The sequence below is a fragment of the Plecotus auritus genome, assembly GCF_963455305.1.
Source record: "Plecotus auritus genome assembly, chromosome: 2".
Lineage (NCBI taxonomy): Eukaryota > Metazoa > Chordata > Mammalia > Chiroptera > Vespertilionidae > Plecotus > Plecotus auritus.
The window spans coordinates 164688833-164707814 of record NC_137771.1 but is presented as its reverse complement, the minus strand read 5'-3'; positions in this window follow the sequence as shown (position 1 = coordinate 164707814).

The following is an 18982-nucleotide window of genomic DNA, read 5'->3' as shown; positions in this document are numbered from 1 at the left end:
AATTCTCTCAAGTGTTCAGGATAATGAGCAATATTATATGGCAGAAGCCTTTGAAGCAGTTCCTACCTCCAAGTGCAAATACTTAGCCTTCATCTTACCTTGCCCCTTCCACCATTGTTACCTTGCTACATCCCCATTCAACTTTTACTCAGGGAAGAGAATAAAGATGCCTGCATGGCTGTGCCCATAGTGTCAGCAATAAGAATCCCAGGATCTACATATAACATAACTGAGAGAAAAATAAATATTGGCCCTTTTGGTTTTTGTTCTCTTTTGATCCAAGTACAAGCTTCTCTTTGCAAGTAAAGCATTAAGACCCTTCATTTAAGAGCCACATCCTAATAACTTGTAACAAGAGCAAAACATTAGCTGATAGTATGAGTCTTAATCTCTCTCTCTCTCTCTCTCTCTCTCAAATACACACACACACACACACACATACAGGCACACAGGCACACACATATACCATGGGGACATCTGAGAGATGGAAGATTAAAAGGAAACCTAAGTTGCCATACTGGTTTGGCTCAGTGGATAGAGCATCGGCCTGCGGACTGAAAGGTCCCAGGTTCGATTCTGGTCAAGGGCATGTACCTTGGTTGCGGACACATCCCCAGTGGGGGGTGTGCAGGAGGCAGCTGATCGATGTTTCTCTCTCATCGATGTTTCTAACTCTCTATCCCTCTCCCTTCCTCTCTGTGAAATATCAATAAAATATATTAAAAAAAGGAAACCCAAGATATGCCCAGGGTAACATCTGTAAAGAAAGTTCAACCTGTTCCACACAGTTACAGCTTCCTCTTTCTGTACATACAGAGACAAGTAAATACATAGACAAGTCTTCTAATTTAGGAAAAAGTCTCCAGTGTGCAGCTAGAGTCAGGGAAGTCAAAAGAACCAAGAACTCTTCCCCAAAGCAGACAGAATGTGGGTGGAGGCAAATGGAATGATATATTTAAACAGTTAGCAGGGAGGAAGTCTCAGATAGTCAAAGCAACATCCTTATTAATTGCCAGATTTTGAGGCACTCTAGCATCCAACCACTTTCTCCTGTCTTATTATTGTTGAAAATACAAGAGAATTGGGATGGTGGAGGCAGAAAGTCATCTATTTTTCTCTGGGTGTGCACATATGTTTTAATTATCTCTCTTGAGATACTTTTAGGCACGGTTGTGCCTTCAATCTGTTGCTTGCAGTTTTGTATTTGACAGCAGAGTTCATATTAGCAGTAGTTGCCAGTTTTGTTTTGTGTTTTGTGTTTTGAAGGGGTGTGGGCAATTAGAGTGGCCACCAAACAGTCCATGCCACTCACCATTTGGAAAAGGTTCCACTGCTTACATTTAAAGGAGTCAAGTACATGAGCTCTCCCTACACCTTGCTCCTGGGGGTCTGGAGCGCATGCTGCCCAGGAATAGATGGCTGGGCTTCTATGTGCGGACCACGTGCCTGTTCCATATTCATGGATTTCTTCTTTGGAAAAATAAACAGGTTACTGCCAAGACAGTTCCAACAATAACCACTTAGCTGGGTGGGAGAGTGTACCCTAATAAGCAGTCAACTACTTACATCACAAAAGTAAGTGGCTATCCTCTCTCTAATAACAAATGCTAAATATTCAACATTCCACATCTGCTTGTGGAGATGAAGATCTTTTTAAGATGTTCGCATAGAAATTCTCCCAACCTCCTGCTGTGTTAATAATGCAAATCATCCTTCATTCAAAATAGGGTATGTTCTTAGAAAAGCAGTGCTTTTATTCCAACAGATTTCCTCAGTGATGTGGTAGAAGCCAGGAAGTCCTGTGAAATGATGTGTGTTATTGGCCAAAAATATATAAAAGTTTACTTAAGCTTAGTTTGCTTCATTGTTAGACACACAAAGGTATGTAGTAGGTGTCACAGAGCTGCAAGAATTCAGGTGTGAAGGCAAACTCATGTAACAGAAGTGAAGACTTAGAGGTATCAGTTCATAATATTAAAATTTTAAATGTGCACAGCATGTCATGGTTTTGCTTTGCTTTTGTTCTGATTATGAGATAATACAAAAACATATTAGAATAAAGCAACTATTAAACAACACTTCAGTTGACCATCCATAGGTTACCCTTCCTAACATGTTAGAAAATTTCTTTCTGGTCTTTTTCTGTGCACATTATATTCATAAGTGCATTAGGTACTTCATACGTGAACTGAATGCAGGTTCTATAACAAAATCGCTCACGTTACTACTCCCTTCTATTAAATGTTCAGCTTTCAGTCTTTGGCACGTCTTCTTATTCTGTTTCCCATTCCTAACCTCCACCTCTACATAAAAATTTAGGAACTAATGTGGGAGTAATAACAGAGCATGACATATCAAGTCAAGGGTTTCAAATACTTCCAGGAGAATGAAAACAGTCATCATAGATGCCTACCCAGTACATTCGCTTAGATCAGTGGTTCTCAACCTTTCTAATGCCGTGACCCTTTAATACAGTTCCTCATGTTGTGGTGACCCCCAACCATAAAATTGTTTTCGTTGCTACTTCATAACTGTAATTTTGCTACCATTATGAATCGTAATGTAAATATCTGTGTTTTCCGATGGTCTTAGGCTCTACAGCAGGTTGAAAACCGCTAGCAGGGTCGCCTAAGACCATCGGAAAACACGGATATTTACATTACGATTCATAACAGTAGCAAAATTACAGTTATGAAGTAGCAACAAAAACAATTTTATGGTTGGGGGTCACCACAACATGAGGAACTGTATTAAAGGGTCGCGGCATTAGAAAGGTTGAGAACCACTGGCTTAGACATTCAAGTTCAAGCAAAGGTGCCAAGGACCACCTGGGGACCAGTCTCTCATAGATGATGGCAAAGAATAGGTGGACAGCACCTGGTCTGTCTTAGTATTTGTACGGGGAAGTGCCACTTTCCATAAAGACAAGGTTTTCAGCCTCCCTTTTCATATTCCTCTGGTCATGGTCTGATTTAGAGACTCTCTCCTCAGGCCCCCATCTATCTATATTAGTCTGCTCAGGTTGCCACAGAAAAATAACCACAGACTGGGTGGCTTTCACAAAGAGATATATTTCCTCCTAGAAGTCCAAAGTGAAGTGCTGGCAAATTTGGTGCCTGATGAGAGCTCTCTGTTCCTGGCTTGTAGATGGATGCCTTTTTGCTGTGTGCTCCCATGATCTTTCCTCGGTGCTTGTGAGCTGAGAGAAATATGAAGAGAAATAACACTTTTTATAAGGGCTCTCCAGAAAAACAAAACCCACAGGAGATATGTTTAGATCTATTTGTAAATTAAGTCCATCATAATACCCCTTTCATAATATTATTCTCTTGCCTTTTTTAAATATATTTTATTATTTTTTTTTACAGAGAGAAAGGGAGAGGGATAGAGAGTTAGAAACATTGATGATAGAGAAACACTGATCAGCTGCCTCCTGCACACTCCCTACTGGGTATGTGCCCGCAACCAAGGTACATGCCCTTGACCAGAATTGAACCTGGGACCCTTGAGTCCGCAGGCCAATGCTCTATCCACTGAGCCAAACTGATCAGGGCTCCTGCCTTAAAAAAAAAAAAAAAAAGACAGATTTGGGAGAAGTGTATGAGGGCCTTGGGCAAGTAGGCAGGGGAAATATAGAAGGGAACACATATGGGCTAATTCCACAATTCCAATAAATAAGGAAAAAAAGAGGCAATAAGTTGAAAAAGTTTACATGGCCACTATGTAACATGAGCTGAGGAATTAGTGAAATGAGTAAATAGCACAGTGAAGTAACCACAAAAACAGGACTGACATGAAAAGAAAATCAATTTCTAGTGATCTAAGCTTATTCCAGCAATGGTCAGTGACTCAGGTATAAAATAGATAATGATAAATGTGGTGGGACACATTTAATGATTAAACAGTGGTGACCAGCTGTTGGAAAAACTCATTCTTGTTGTGCTAACAATGGAAATTGTCTTGATGAAGTTGATGGTATCTTCTAGAAAGATAATGGAGGGATTAAAGAGCAAAGGACAAAGTTATAAGGATTAAAACTGCTTTTGCTCAGGAAGACACCTTGATATACAAAGTTGCATGGCATAAACTTGCTGCATGGAGACTATCAGGTGGAATTATGGGTGCAGAGATGAGAGAAGATTAGGAGCACAGGGGCCATTTCCAGCAATCTGTGATCGCATCTCACCTATGATCTCTTCTTCCACTTACAGCTCCTAACAGCTGTGTCTGACTGGACCCATTGAAAATGTCAACAAGCACAGGGCATGCATATATTACTGGTTTGATTAATTGTTTTAGACACAATAAAACCATTATTTGAATAATAGAAAAATACATATTTCTCTTAAGGATGCACAAGTGTTTTCCTCATGGGCAAAGGGGGATTTTGGTGTCACGGAACAAATGTGCTATTAGAAACTTCCCTAATTAAAACATATAATTGAGGAGTTGTATGAACAAAAGGTAAAATAAAAATCATTTGCTATACTAAAGGATTAAAATTAGTTTCTATGTTATTTAAAAATGAGGTCTGGTAAAACAATAGGGCCTGCAAGGTGAAAAGTCTCAACTGTGGCAGACTCTGCTAGCTGTCCTCAACTTCTTTTCACCCTTTCTTTATTATAGAACCTTTTACTTTTATGTGGGTGCATGATTATTCACAGAGACTGTAGTTCTCAGCTACACTCTCCTCTCAAGGCCATGCCATAGGCCAGCATGGCCTTGATAATGGAGGCCACTTGCACAGAACAATCAGAAAGATGTGGGACTTTGGGGACCAAAGCTGCCTGACCAGCCTACTGTACTCCACACTCCTGTATCACAGGGAAATAAGCCTCTATTTTGTTCCCCTCTCTTTTCCTCAAAGCTGACACTAATGCCAGCTGAAACAGAAGGCTGGCGTCAAAAAGCTGAAACAGGGTAGTGCCTTATCTCAAATATCTGTCAGTCCTCTTTTCATCTTCTAAAACTGTAAGACTGAGAGATGGGTTGAGAGACTTTATCAGTGATGAGCCAGAAGCCAACTGCCCACCTGAATCTGGAGAGAAACATATATCTTCCCATTCTTATTATATCCCCTGGATTAGAAACAAAACAGTTTGTATCAGACAACTAAGTGTCTCTATAACGAAACAGGTGCTGGTTCAGGCAGACAAATGCCCTCCTTTCGACTACCACTTTATAGCTGCCCATCTCTCTGCTTTCAGTTTGAAGCTATATCTTTCAGAAAATAAATAGATGATATCCACTAGAAGAAAGCTGTAATGCATTGTATTCTGAGATGTGTAATTGCAACGAGTAAAGAGCTAGAGGTGGAGTGGTACAGAGGCAAGAAAAAAATAATATCGGCAGATATTAAAACTCTTGTTTCACCATGTACTCCCTCTGTTCTTTGTGTCAGACAATCAGGCATTTGAGATAAGGTACTATCCTGTTTCAGTCCAGTAGAGCTACACAGAACAAAAGATTAAAAGATCAGGAATGAGATTAAGAGTTATGCATATCAACTTACTATTTAGCAGTGAATCTAAAAATACTTGACCAGTATCCCAGTGGACAGAGAGTAAAGACAAAGGCAATCTATACACCATATCTGTTAATAAAAACTAAACCTGAATCATTTCGCCCTTCATTCATGGTGGACTAAATAGAAATACAAAGACATTAAAGAGAAGAAGACACAGCCTGGGAAGTAATACCAACTTTACACAGAGGACATTAGCTGGAGACAGAAGGAGACCAAACCTCTCATAAGCATTAATGATAGGTAGCAGAGTCAACTTAAAAATTATCCTTTATTATCTTGATAGTACCCAAGAGCACAGTATCTTTATAGAAAAAAATAAAGAAGACAATAGAAGAGAATAGACTGAGTTGAAAAGTCAATAGACTATTTGACAAAAACTAATGGAGGACTTAATGATTGGTTGCAAAGAAACATATAATGGTTGTGATTTAAATCTGAGCTGGGTAATTTAAAAAAGTCAAATTAGTGATATAGTGATCTAACTTGAGAATCTCTCACATAGTGTACTTAAAACAGAGAAGAGAGATAAATTTGGAGGTGGGAAAAGGAAAATGTGTGAGGGAATACAATAGATAAAGAAGGCAGAGAGTGCTATTTCCTACCTGGGCTAAAAATTAAATGTGTGCATTATGGGGAAAACCTATAAAGTTTGAACAGAAACTATGAATAAAGACATAATTGAAGTAAACTATGTAGAGCTTAAAAATGAACTGAGAAAAGAGATCAAAAGTGATTGCTGTAACCAGCACAATCAGTAAAAAGATATCGATTGTCTAGAAATATACTGACAAGTTTGTGAGTTACAAAATGAGAAAAGAAAAATTTCCTGAGTGGCCAGGTAGTAGGGGTGCTGATGGCTGATTGCCCACTCTGCAACACCAAAGCCAGGAGACAATGGCGCAGTGTCCAAAATATATCTAGTTGGGAATAGCATTTGTGGATATGTTTCTTCCCTCACAGGAGCCTTTTCTGAGCAACAAAGAAAACAAAATTGAGTCCATTATAAAAAAAGTTGCATGTAAAATAGATTGGTGGAAAACATTAACATTATTTTAAAACAGAGCTAAATAATTTTAGTAGATTTATTTATTTCACTGCAATTTCCGGCAGTGAAATGACAAAAACATGCATGGGACTAAGCTTCACCAACTTCAGGATAGTGGTTCTCTCCAGGGAGCGTGGAACTGGGCTTTTGCTCTATCTGTAACGGTGTATTTCTTTAAGAGAAAGATCTGAAACAAGTAGAATAAAATGTTAACATCTGTTACATCTGACTGAAATAGTGGTGTCTCTTGTAGGTTATATTACTGTCTGTAGTTTTCCATATGTTTGTAATATTTTACATTTTAAAGGATTACTTTTGTAAGCTTACAGATAACCACTAAGTAGAAGTTAAAACAAAATAGGTACCAGTATATCAACTGAAAAAGAGAAAAGCAAGCTATGTACTATGCATGAAAGTATAGTAGAGGAAAATACTTGTTGACGTCTCTTCTTGGGTCTTTTGTTATTTAGTACATTAAGTCATTGTTATAGCTTTATTGCAGAACTATTATGAAATGAAACTTTTTATTTGTACTGATCTAGATTTTTAAAATCATCTTTTATTTCTATCTTTTTATTGTTTCAATTCTCCTTGTTTCCAAGTATGCACATGCACACACGCGCATGCACGCGCGCGCACATACACACACATACACACACACACCATATATATGGCTAATAGCAAATATTATTTGTGTTAGGTGCAATTAAAAGAGTTCTTACCCTGATCTTGTTTTTAATGGTCATACTCCTAGTTTTTCTAGTGCTATATCCCTTAAACCTAACTAAGCTCATGGTTTTAGATGGTTACTCTTTTTTTTTTTTAATTTCTTTATTGATTACGGTGTTACATATGTGTCCTTATTCCCCCATTACCCCCCCATCCCCCCTCATGCCCTCGCCCCCTGTTGTCTGTGTCCATTGGTTAGGCTTATATGCACGCATACAAGTCCTTTGGTTGATCTCTCCCCCTTACCCCCACCCTCCCCTACCTTCCCTCTGAGGTTTAATGGTCTGTTTTCTTTATCAGGTTAAAAGAACATTAGAATGTGATAACATTTAAAGTCCCAATTCTGTATGATAATAAAAGAATCAAAAGATTAGTAGAAGATTTAGGAAAAAGGTTATTTATTTTTTATTAACTTTTTGAAAAAGGTTATAATAAATAACAATATTTCTCACAATAGCAATGCAGGAGTGGGCAAAAATATGTTTACAGTTGTCCATATGGAAAATAATACAATAATTAATAAATAATAATACAAGAACAAACTTTGTGTTTCACATACTCACAGCTATAAACCTACTTTTGCACATCCCTGTATAGCTAGATAAATCGTGGCACAATAATATGGCAAAATGTAATGCAGAATCAGGAAAACCAGGAAAAGCAAGAAAGTCCTAAGATATAACAATTTTAAATAAAAGGCACCACACTACATTTTATCATCTACAATTTTTAAAGATACTGGTTTTTAAGTATTTATGTAATTATGGGGCAAATAACCAAAGGGAAATTCACCAGTCTATGAGAGATGTATACCTAAGATGTTAAATAATACATTTATTTTACTTTCTGTAAAGAGTCATAGTTAATTTTCTTTAACAGTGAACATACCTTTCACAGTTGGGAAAACAACAGCAATGGATTCATAGATCATAGTTATAATGTATTTGTTACTTTCCATATGTGATCTCTTTTTTTTGCATGTACCAGGCTTAAATCAAGAGCTGTAATATATTTTTAAAAGATTTTTGGAAGAGAAACTAAAAATTGAAAATTTTGAAGATGGGTTTAGAAGTGTCCCTTGTAAGAGGGACAAATTGACATGGTCTTTTTATCAACAAAAAATAAGAATCAAACACAAAAATGAAGACTGGCTTCAACTAAAGAAAAGAACAGTCAGTGTCTTATTTAAATATCTGAAAAATCTGAGAGCATAATTATCTCCAGAAGAGTTCAAATGCTGATATTATACATTATAGCAATTTAGGACTGTTTATACCAATATCCGCCAGGCTTATAAACCAATTTAGCATTGTCTTATATTCAGATTGCATGGCAAATAAGTTTTCCATTTCTAAGAATATAAAAACTAAGGCAAGCAATAGATTGAGAGTTTTATGCTTATGAACATAAACTGCGATTGTTTACTGTGCCTTAACAATGATGAAATCACTAAAGTCTTCATAGCAAGACCTAAAACCCTAGGGAAGCTATTAAGAATTCAGTATTAAGAATTCAGTAATAACAGTTCATGAAGAAAATGAATTCTACTTACTGGAATGATTTTAAAATGTTTTCTATAAAATGCAAGTATTGCAGCACTGTGCAGTTGGACATTTGAGAGAGCTTTTATTTGAATATTTTTTCTTATAGAACTGCAATCTATTGTTCCCAGTGGAGTTCAAAGATGATAATGTCTAGTTAATGGTGGCATATAACAAACTTTGGATAAGTACACACACAAAAAAAGATGTTTTTAAGTTTGAGAGGAGTTGGAGCACCAAAGCCATTTCTAGACCTCCTAGAATTGCCTAATAGTGTCTTGCACCTAAAGGCATGCAACAGATGGTGCTTTGGTCCAAACTGGAACATTTTTCATCCTTCACCCAGTGACTTATCTTCTTCAATGTCTTGTTTTATTCAGATACTAGAGGCCTGGTGCACGAAATTCATGCACGAGGGGAGGGAGGTCCCTCAGCCCTGTCTGCACCTTCTCAAATCTGGGACCTCTCAGGGGATGTCCGACTGCCTCTCACAATCCGTGACCACTGGCTCCTAAGCACTTGCCTGCCTGATAATGTCTAACCACCTTTGCCTGCCTGCCTGATCGTCCCTAACTGCTCCCCTGCTGGCCTGATCACCCCTAACTGACTCTGCCTTGCCCCATACTTGGGACCCAAGATTTCCTGCTCCAGCTAGTGGCAGGCACCCAGGACCCGGGCTGGCTTTGCCCGGGCTGGCCACAGCTGCAGAGGACTGTGGGCAGGCGGCTTTGCCTGGACCATAGCTGCAGGTGCCCGGGACCGCGGGACAGGAGGCTTGTCCCTCTTCCAGGCTGCAGGAGCAGGTACAGCCTCTGGCACCCGAGACCATGGGGTGGGCAGCTTGTCCCTCTCCTGGGCCACAGCCTGGCTAGTCCCCATTCCTCTCTCATGAGTTCATTTGTGCCTGGCTGGTCTCCATTCCTCTCTCGTGAGCTTATTTGTGCCTGGCTGGCCCCCTTTCCTCTCTCCCCAGTGTTGAGTGTCTGAGCGGTTTTGGTGTGATGGTGTGAGAGTGTGATGACCATTTGCATATTAGCTCTTTATTATATAGGATTGTAATATTCCCAGGCAAGCTTTGGAAATTGGTATAACCCTGACTGAGCCTAATTTTTGCCATAATGCTCCATAATTCTCTTGCACCCTCAGGAAAACACACACACACATACACACGTGCATGAAAGGTAGAAACCAACAACTGATGAAAGGAAAGGCAAGCAGTTTCATGGGGGAATAATTAATCTGTGCTTAGAAAACACCAGCAAATGTTGCTTTGCTCCATTTGATTTTTATTCACTTCATAATGACAGTTAAGTGAGGAAAGTGCCAGGTCCTGATATTGCTCTTGGTTTAGGTTCTGTTTCTTTTTTGCAAACAGCTTGTCAGAGCATAAGGAAAATGAAGAGCTTGTGTTCCTGGAATGAGAGACAAGCAGCATTCCGACACAAACTAGCTATTTCTGTGCTATCTTTCCAATTGTATGAGTACTTAATTAAAGCTAAATGGACATCTTTCTTGCAAATATCACTTTTTTTGTTTGTTTTACATTTAGTCCTTTACATAGAATTTCCTAGTTCTTACTTGTAGTAAACATAATGTTGAACAAAATGAATCATCTCTATTGGACAAGGATTTACTGAGAGTCCAGAAAAAGAAAATAAACAGTAAATAAACTTGGGATCATTTTGTTTTCTATCTATCCTACTCTCTTAATTTGTCTGCGTGTCTGTTTCTGTAGTTGAACGTGTTATTGTGCATGTGTGTATCTGTCTTTGTCTTTCTCTCTGATCCTTTTTTTCCTCTGAAAGTCCCCTTCCCACCAATTCTTCTTCCATAATGAAAGTAGAACAGTGTATTTATGTTGGATTCAATTCAGTGCTAAAATACTGCAATGGCTTAGAGACTAACCTGCTCTGAAGGCTTTCCTCACTCTTCATCTATTAGACCCACTCAGACCTGCTGTAACCTGACATCTTGACCCCATAGATTCCCTCCAGTACCTCACGACTTGTTGTAGAGTACAGTGTTCCAGGCCATTACATTCCACAGAACAAGCCAAGGTCATGAGCATTGATTTTCAATGGTAACATGCCAATGCAGTCACCTCTCTGTGTCATTGTACATCCTGTTTTATCTCAGGGCAAGAAAGAAAGAAGAAAGAAAGAAAGAAAGAGAGGCAGGGGAGGGAAGGAGGGAGCGAGGGAGAGAGGAAGGAGGGAAGGAAGGAAAAGTTTTAGACTTGACGGGGGGAGAGTACTTTTTTAAAAATTTCTGAGAAGGGAAAATAAATTATGTAGAGTTATGTCACATCAAACATATGATTAAAATAACCTGGAATGAATATTCATTCATGGCTTGGCAGAGGGCAAGAGCAAGAAGAGTGCTTGTAGTTTATGGCAGAAAGAGATGTCTTTCAGAGAATTGCATTTTAAAAGAATTTGTGATTAGGTCTGTTGGCCGAAACTGTGGGAGACTATTTTTTTGTTTCTTTTTTCTCTAATCCTGGCATTTTGGATGCCCAGTTCCCTGCTGAAATGCATTTCTCTCTAATCACAACAATCCCAGGTGGCTTGCCTCACTCACACCAGGCCCTTAAATGCTGACTCTTTGCAGAGGAGGAAAAAACACATTATCATGGCAACTTATAACCCTTTGTGCAGTAGTCTCTTTCTCCACACGATGGACATGATGCTCAGAATGTGATTAATTATTCCTCCATCTCCAATGTTTAAAGAACTACTATAGCATTGTGTTCAGCCCAATATTATTCATATTCCAAGAATGGTTCCTTCCCTTAAACTGTCTCCCAATCCTACCTTCTACAAACACTCTTCAATTGAATTATCTGTGATGGTCACAGATTCTATACCTGCTCTGTCCAATACAACAGTCACTAGCCACATGTGGAAAGCACAGCTAAATCCCTGGAAATGTTAGCATAGGGTTCCAAAGGACAAAACTGTTAACAGACTCCAAAACTGTTAAGCAATATGAATGTAAATCTGTACACATACACATGCTTTTATTGTCTAAAACACTTTTTTATCTTTTTTAATCATTTCAAAACATTTGTCATCATTTGTCATCAAATCTCAGCCTCACTAGTCAGCTGTTATAGTTGCAGAGGACTTAAGAAGATAAATGTGACATGATTTTTAATGTTCCTGTTCTCCAAATAGCTAACTTACAGGTACTGGAAAGTGCAATTGCACTTTACATCAAAATGATACACACTGAACAGGAGCAATCATTTCCGATGTGAATTTTTCATAAGGATCTTTCAATAAATCAGAGAAAACCATACTTTCTGTTACTTAACCTAGAATTACCAGTCTTTAAAATGAATTAAAGTCAATAACATTGCCATTGTTATTTATATATAAATCAATCAATGCCTAATGAAATGTGTTAAGGTATTCTTAGGTTATATCTATATAACACTGACAGCAATCATTCAATTCAGTTTGATCAGAAAGGAGTCTTCAAGATTCCTTTTTTAAAGTTGATGCTGCTGCTAATAAAACAAAGTAGTAGTATTACTTATTGAGTAGCTATTGAAGCCAGGCACTGTCTTAAATGTTTAACTTTACATATATTACTTGATTTGCTCCTTGCAACAAACCCAAGAGAGAAGTACAGTTTTATAGCCATTGTACTGGTACATACAAATGAAAATTTAGGTAACTGCCAAAGTCAGCCCAAGTTGACATTCATTGCTCGCAGTCTAACCACAGAACCTGAGCTTTCATCTAGTCTGCCCTATGCATAGGGAAGCAACAAACCAGAAGACCAAAATGTTCAGTTTTTAACAACAGATAAACAGCACCCTCAGCAGAAAAATTTTGATTACATGGTCAAACTAGCTGTTACTATATTAATGGCTTAAAACAATTAGGACTTATACTTGTGATTACAATAGGACAGGTATTGATCAGAGCAATGAGATGCTAAAATTGACCATGAAGAGGTTGTCAAAGGAATACTGTGAGCCCAGCCAGTCTTCTCCTGCTAACAGTTACCTGTGGTATGCACCCAAGACTCAAAATGTATATGTTGAGAAAAATTATATCCTATTCCTTTGTTTTCTGACTTTCCTATTACAATTAAGAATTACATCAATTCCCTACTCCTCAAGATACATTTTCTGGAAGTTATAGTCCATTGACTTAGAATGTCTTTTTTTCATGGTAAGAACACGTTTACACTCTTAACAGATTTTTAGGTATAGAATATTGTTGACTATAGGCACAGTGTTAGTAGGTGGACATCTAGAACTTATTTATCTTGCATTTTCCTCTCTCCACAGCTCCTGGCAACCACCATTTTACATTCTGTTTGACTATTTTAGATACCTCATGAAAGCATTGTTCTTCTCTGACAGGCTAATTTCATTTAGCTTAATGCCCTCCAAATTAATCTATGGTTTTGCATATGGAAGGGTTTATTGACATGGGGCCAGGCCACCCTTCTAAAGAACCCTGCCCCCAACAGTTCCCATTTCATCCTTAAAGAGGGACCTTGCTCCCTTCATTCACTTTAAAATGTCCCCAAAGAAAGCAAAAGAACCCCCCTCCCCCAATCCCTGCAAGTGAAAGAAGTTCATTAGGAAATCCTTTCTCAGGCGTATTTCATTATATATATATATATATATATATATATATATATATATATATATATATATATATATCACATTTTCTTTGTCCATTATCCGTTGATGGACATTTAGACCATTTCCATATCTTAGGTATTGTAAATAATGCTGCAATGGATGTCAACAGTCTTTCTGACTAAATAACTCATGTCCCTCTTCTTTGATGATCTTTTCTTTTTCCTTTTAATTAGACCTGCTATCCTACAACGTTTCCCACAACTGCCTAACATTTTATGTTACCTGGTGAAAACTGTAACCCCAGACTCCAAGGTCAGAGGATGCCTTTGTCAGTTTATATGATGGGCAATTCCACTTTGGTCCATCCCTTTTATATGCACTGCCCATGCTACATACTCAGGGAGGCCTTTGAAAAGAAGCTCCCTCAAATGAGTTTGGTTTTGAAACTTATATTGTACTAGAGGCCTGGTGCATGAAATTCATGCACTAGGGGGGTGGTATTCCTCAGCCCGGCCTGCACCCTCTCCAATCTGGGACCCCTCAAAGGATGTCCTACTGCCGGTTTACAGGGATCAGGCCTAAACCGGCAGTTTGACATCCCTCTCACAATCCGGGACTGTTGGCTCCAGCCGCTCACCTGCCTGCCTGCCTGCATGATTGCCCCTAACCACTCTGCCTGCCGGCCTGCTCGCCTCCAACTGCCCCTCCCCACCGCCTCCAGCCTGCTCACCCCCAAAAGCCCCCCCGCCAGCCTGATCACCCCCAATTGCCCCCCCTTCTGGCCTGCTCACTCCAAATGCCCCCCTCCCCGCTGTCCTGATCACCTCCAACTGACCCCCACTGAAAGCCTGTTCACCCCCAACTGGCCCCCCTGCTGGTCTGCTTACCCCAAACAGCCCCTGCTGTCCCATCCTGGCCTGATCACCCCCGTGGCAACCCAAGATCCCAGCCCCTCCTTTTCTCTTTTTCTTTTTTTTCCAGCACCTCCTTGAGCAGAGGCCAGGGCCAGCTGGAAGCAAGTATCTAGGATTTATTTATCTTCTATAATTGAAACTTTGTAGCCTTGAGCGGAGGCCAGGGCCAGCCAGGGTGGGAGGGAAGGAATCATTGATTGACAGCCTACTGCATGACCCCCACTGGGGATCAAGCCTGCAACCCCAGGCATGTGCATTTGACCAGAATCAAACCCAGGAACCTTCAGTCCACAGGCTGATGCTCTATCTACTGAGTCAAACTGGCTAGGGCACCATCCTGAATTTCTAAAGCTGGGCTTCTTCAGCTGTTTCAACATCTCCAATGACATAAAAATATTGCTCCTGCATCAAGAAGAGCACTTTGTTTTTCAATAGCTCTAATCATTAGAATGTTCTTCCTTAAATGAAATATTCCTTTCTCTCACTTTTCCATGTTGAATCTAATTCTACTCTTTAAGGTCAGAAATAAGTCTAATAATCGTTCTCACATGACAGCTTGTCAAATATTTGCAAACATGTATCTGATGTATCTCTAGAGTCTCCTCCTCTCCAGACTAAATGTAATCTTTTTTTTTTATTATTATTTCCCAAATGTTCTCATCTTCCGGGTGTCTATTCTCTTCACTTTTCTGAATGGTCTCTCCTAAGTTAACTCAGTTGAGCAATGTCTCATTTGCTGACTAGTAACAAGTTTACAAAGTTAGCAACATTTGGTCAGCCACAATAGACCCTTCCTTTGTCCTGGATATGATATTTTTAATAATGAATCTTCAGGAAAACTGCATGAGCATTCATGTGATTTTTTTAAAATCTTCCTGAGTCTCTCTTATCAGTTTCCCAATCATTAGAAATCTGGCAGCCACTTGAGTATCACAAACTAAAAAATACCATTAATGGTAGTGTTTTCCTTGTTCTCACCAATGTTTTTAAAGTTTTTAAGTTTATGACTATTTGATCCTTGTGAATGCCTAAATATTTTACTGTCATGTATTATAGTTTTGCATACTAGTTAAAGGAGGGGTTCTAGATCCAGATTTGCCTAGCTCTACCAGCTGCTAGTTATATAAACAAGCAAGTTATTTTAGCTCTCTAAATTAGTTTTGCCATCTTAAAGGTAGGATAATTATACCTACTTTTAAGGCTGTAGAGTCAAATAGAAAGGTATATGAAGTGCCTAGTGCACTGCTCAGTACATAGTGAGTGCTCAAAAATGATAGTGATTGTTATTAAGATGTAAACTCATTGGCAGCTCTCATGAAAGAAAGAATTCTGGCCAGATGAGATCAATCAAGATGTGGCCTCTTCTCTTACAAACTAATTAAAAAATGATGCTGTTATATGTTAATCAATTAAAGGATAATTCAGGACATTACATCCTTGAATATGAAGTATGTAAGTGTACATGGACTTATTTTAGGTATTTCAGAGAAGGGAGATCTCAGGCACACAAAATATGAACAATGTCTTCTACATCTTCAGTGTCATTGTTCTACCTATTGTGAACTTCCCAACATATACTCTAAAGGTGCTCAAACACAAATCCAGACAAATCAGATTCTCACAGGGTAAACTGAAATCATGTTCTTTATTGTAGCGTGTTTTAAGGATCTCCAATTATGAGCTTTAACAAAGGACTAGAAAATAGTCTGGGCAAAAGGTGAATCGAGGAATACCAATTCTCATAGAACAGGTTAATAATTCATAAAGTCTGGACTTGGAGAGAATTATTTGCAGACTGCATAGATGGACTATTAAAAATGGTTGATGACAGCTCTGAGACCTTGAGAAAAGTGATCAGGAAAGGTGGCACTTGGTTTTAATAAACCTCAGGTTGCTCAGATACATCTCCTAACTAATGGATTGTGACATATGTAGCCTAGGCTTTGGCCAGCAGTGGTGCCCAGTGCTATAACTATCTTGCATATCGAATGTCTGTTTCTAAAGAAAGTTGTTGCTCTGTTGAGAGAGTAATTACAAAGCTGCCAGAAGGAAGAGCAGTCACCCCACCAAACTCACCATGATTTATTGGGTGTATTTGTACTCTTAAATGGATCTGTCTTTTTCTTCCTGAAATGTTTTCACACTTCAATATGAATCTCTCTTCCCTTGAGCTCATCTCATTTGTGTTTGAAATATTGATCTGGTTGACAAAGGACAGGGCAGTATAAGTGTGTGTGTGTGTGTGTGTGTGTGTGTGTGTGTGTGTGTGTGTGTGTAGTTGGGGAAAGAATGTATACATGTACATATTACTCAATGACAGGATACTTTAATATCATTTTTCATGATCTAGGAAGATTTGGCTCAGAGACTGTTTTTTCTCCTTGAAAATTCTGCTGATTATCTGCCTTTAAGAAACAAACTCCACTGTGAGAAAGAAAAAGACCTTCAGTCTTTTCTGTGGCATTTGTCCATGGAGTCTGCAATAAGAAGTGATTTATGAAAACCTACCAATGCAAAAAAATCATGTTTGTGACAAATTCTTTCACATCCATTGCAGATCAGCAGTTTTAGGAATGCAGTCTTCATGGTATCCTAAATACCAAACTTTTTATATTACTCAAATGCATCTTGCTAAAGTTTGACGAGAACCTTGGAAAGTTTTAGTTATCCCCTTTGGAGAAGTAATCTAAAGTTGGTTTTTTGTTTTTTGTTTTGTTATCTTAATCAGCTCATATCCCTGGGGAAATACTTGCTTTTCCAAACTTGCAGTCATTGAGGTACAGTGCGAGGGTGGCGCACACCAAGCCTTTGCTAGAAACGACAGCTGTGCATCTGCCTCTGTTTTCTTTCTTTTCACAAAGGGTGGCAGTTGTGTGTTTCTCACTTTCAGCTGAAATTTTCTATTGCAGTCTTAGAAAATTAAGTCCCTTTGGTGGAAAAAAATGTGTATATTCTATTTGATCCAAGTGGATCAAATTATCAAAAAAAACTGTTTGCCATACTCTAGGTTATAACTCAGGCAATCGGGGTCAGCATATCTCTTCTGTCAGAAGGTGCTTGTTGAAAAAAACATCTCTTGTTGCTAATCAGAACAGGGAAGTAAAATCTGTTGTGGGGGGAACCATGGTAATCACTGTAGATTCCTTGTTTTTGGAGTACCAGAGAAGATAACTATTATTTCAGAAAAGATTGGTGGCATTCCTGTCCACAGGACACAGGAATTAATTAAGTGACTTCTCTTGGTATCCTTTGCACTAACATATGTGAGTATAACTCAATTTTGAAATTATTTTTATTTTTATAAGCACTTTTCAACCCTGTGTCAGCCCTGGCCTCAGACCCACCCAAGTTAAGCTGACCTTCCTCAGCATGGGCTGTGGGTATAATGGACAGACAAGTTTGATGTTGAGCTGGAAATAGGAGACATGGCTTTTAATTCTGCAAACATATTCATTGAGGAGGTGAGGATAGTTTCTTTAAGGTAAAAATTATAGTTAACCAATCCACTAGTTTTCTTGAGGCAATTTATAAGTTCATGAAAATTAGATATGTTGTAATTAAGACATTTCCACAACAAGATCTGTTACTCTCACCCACCAGAGGTTTGAGAGAAAACATAGAATTAGATGAGAAATAGAAAACCAAGTTTGGAGATAAATTTTCTTCTTCTAAAATGGATAAATAGTAAAGTGTTATTTCTGGGCAAAAAGTGCTGAGATTAGTTTGACTTAATACTTGAATAAATGAATTAGGAGGAGTTTTAAATAGGAAAATTGACAAGTTTGCAAAGAGACATGTCAAACCAATGAACAAACTTACAAAGAACTCACAAAGTCTGTTTAATTGATATATTTTTAACATCAATCATGTGCCAAAAATCGTCAGGGATACAAATAAACAGTTCCTACTTTTAAGTGGCTTATATTCTAGTTTATGATTAAAATATTATGTGTAAAACTAGAAAATTAGGTAAACAGTATTACTTGTCCCACCAGAGGAGTGAGTAAAATACTACTAAGTTTCCAAGTGCAAAGCATTTACTTTCGGTTTGAGAAAAGTGGAGAGTTAAATTTCCATGAATATGATGGTATTCACACCTGAACATTAGACCTCTACTCTGTGTAATGAAGCACCGGGGCTTTCTAAGCACATGGAATAATATGGTAGATGTAGAGTGGAAAAGGCAGGCATAAATTCCATATGTGACCATATTGTGGTTATTGTTTTATTGTTAGCACAAATAACATGCAAACAAGGAGATGTAGAGAACAGGATTGGTGCCAAACTGTGAATCACTATGAAATGTCAAGTTAGAGAATTTGACCTTGATCCTGGAGGCTAAAAGTTCTCAACCATTTTTCTTCCTCATCACACTTGACAGATGACATTATAATTTGCAACATGTGGTCATAAAGTTCATGCAAATAACTATAACTCCTCAAGAAATAATATCATCATGCAAATCAATTTTTTCATGTAAATAATCTCCAAACATCTGTATTTTAACTATTAAACAATGGCAAATTACCTTTGAGGTGTATAAAATTAGGTGACAGCATTCCATCCAGTATGTTGAGGTGAATGAGTTTAGGTTCAATGTTAACAGGCCATGGAAGCAGT